This window comes from Pteropus vampyrus, unplaced genomic scaffold (genome assembly GCF_000151845.1).
Source record: "Pteropus vampyrus isolate Shadow unplaced genomic scaffold, Pvam_2.0 Scaffold3, whole genome shotgun sequence".
NCBI lineage: Eukaryota > Metazoa > Chordata > Mammalia > Chiroptera > Pteropodidae > Pteropus > Pteropus vampyrus.
This window is the reverse complement of record NW_011888784.1, coordinates 5596019-5598607: the sequence shown is the minus strand read 5'-3', so window position 1 is coordinate 5598607 and position 2589 is coordinate 5596019. Positions and strand designations below refer to the sequence as shown.

The 2589-nt window shown below is 35.0% G+C and overlaps 1 protein-coding gene across 1 annotated transcript in view; it reads left to right on the top strand.

Annotated features, from left to right (window-relative positions):
• Nucleotides 1-2589, top strand: part of KATNAL2 (katanin catalytic subunit A1 like 2) — a 61854-nt gene that overhangs the window by 18050 nt on the left and 41215 nt on the right. The gene's annotated exons all lie outside the window — the stretch shown is intronic.

The window sequence follows — 2589 nt, the reverse complement described above, 5'->3', positions numbered from 1 at the left end:
ATTTACATTCATTTTAGCTTTCTTTTCTCTACCTCTCCTCAGTTTTGCATTTTCAAACAGCCTTACTAAGCTACATACCATGCCACTCACCCATTTAAAGTGTACAATTCAATGGCTTTTAGTACATTTACAGAGTTATACAAACACATTTTTTTTGCGTTTTTTTTTTTTTCCTTTTTCCTTTTCTTCCTTATTTTTTGTTGCTTAACTGTTCAGTGTTTAGCTCTTTCAATGCTGCCTGATTGAAGAAAAGACTGGCAAGCATAGTTGTTTGATTTTGGCAAATTTGGTGCAGTTTTTGGCAAATTAAAATAGCCGCTTCTCTCTGGTCTGGAATGAATCCGCAGTGGTGGGAGTGGAGATTGAGGAGGAGGGGTTAATGCAGGGGAGCAGCTGATGAAGGGAGGGGCAGTGGCCCAGGAACCGGAAGATCTGGGTTTTGCTCTCAACTCTTTGCAAGTTTTGAGCAAATCTCTTCCTAACTTTTCTAGATCTCAGTTGCCTGAGACTCAATGATCTCCAGGTACCTTCTAGACTCCTAAAATTCTGAACCCAAACCCCAAGCATGAGTTTGAGAATTTGTACATTTAAAAACATTCCATCAATTTTATTACTGCTTGTTTAATATGTGGTTATATTTTTATTTTGCAAATTTGGTTTTGACTGAATTTTGTGATGATTGTCATCTTCATTATGCAAATAATTTAAACTAAATTTCATGACGTGCTTCCCTTCTTAGTACACTAGATGGCACTATAGGCGAGGCAAATCAAATTACAAAAAAAAAAAAAGAGGGGCAGGGAGACTGACTACGGAAGCCCATTTTGGTAATTTAGAAAGACTTCAGCCCTCATCAAGAGTTGGTTCGTCAACATCTTCAGAAAGATGAATGAAAACTGCCTGTGTTAAACATCTCACTATCAGGATGTCGTTTTGTATAGTGGCTTTCAAACTTGTTATTGTGATTAATTGAAGACATCTTAGATGGAGATCCAGAACATGTACGTACAGGCAAACACAACAAAAGTTTCACAAAACAATAGTAACCCTTCTTACCTCTTATATATCCTGTGACAATTCTATTGCATTAAACCACGCAGCTTGTAACCCCTTACGTTAATTTTATGACCTGTAGTTTGAGAAAAAAAATTATCTAGTGAACCTGTCAAAGAATATCAGTCTTTATATAGCACCTGGCACCATGCCAGGTACTATGGGAGACAAAGAAATATTTAATGATACTTCCATTTTCCGAGAAAGAGAAGAGTGAGAGGCATTAGAGAACAACCCCATATGACGTGGAATTCACAGCCACAGACTAAAAACCAGTGGAAACAGATAATGTAAGTGAAGACTTTTATGGAATAGCTGAATCATATCCAGGCCTTCACTTTGATATGAACTTTTGTTGGAGAGATTACCTATCGTGGAACAAAAGTAGTCACATAAAATAAATGCGATAAATGCATATTCCATTCATATAAAGTTCAAAAATGTGAATTCTAAACAATATGTTTTTAAAGGAAATATCCGTATTTGCTAAAACTATAAAAAAGGGTTTAGCCTTTTTTGATTAACATAAAAGTCAGGATGGTAGTTATCTCTGGTGAGAGGGAGGGAAAACATCTGTAAGGAACACAAGAGGGAGTTTCTAAGATACTGAAGATGCTCTGGGGCTTAACCAGGGTATTGTTGTTGTTGCTGTTGTTGTTGTTAAAAATGAATGGATGTTTCCTACACTCTTCTGTATGAATTATATATTTCATAATAACATAAAAAATAGCAAAGAAGGTTACCGTAATTGCCTTCTTGATTCTTTATCTCTTCTTGGTAATTTTCTTTCTGGTTTGTTAACCCTCCCTGACAAAAGGGGTCTTTTCAAGGACGGAGACAGAAATGTACCTAGTGTCAATATTTTAGAATAGCTTGTTAAATACTTATAAATGTTAAAACATTCTCCTTATGTTACATGATCTATTCTTGAGGATGAATTTGGATTTTAGAAATAGTCAAATCTGCTAATAAGCTGTGTTCTGAAATTGGATAACTTCAAAGAACAGGACTACCTAACAGTAGAGTGTTGATTAAGTTATGGTACATTCTCTGCCGTCATTCAAAGTCATGTTTTAGAAAAACTTTTAATGATTTTGGAAAATATTTACTAAGTGTTTTTAAGACAAAAGAAAAACTACAGGTTATCAAAACACATGGAAAACCTATTTTGTAAGAAGACTGAAAGAATGTGACCAAAATGTTTTTTTTTCCCCGTGCCTTTTGAATTGTCCCAGTTTTCTACAGTGGCCACATACTAGTTTTTATAAATGTGGTCTGGAGTAAGACTGTGGTCATTTATCTACATTGAAGACAATTTAAAAAGAGGAGTATCAGAAATATTTTGAGCAATGGAATGAAAACATGACCTGTTGAGGTGACTACTCTGATAGGTGACACTTTTTAAATATATTAGGTCTGATATATTTGTTTAAACATCAATCACTACTTTCAAAAAATAGACATTATTTTTTTAGAGCAGTTTTAGGTGCACAGCAAAATCGAGCGGAAAATACAGAGAATTCCCACAGACCCCCT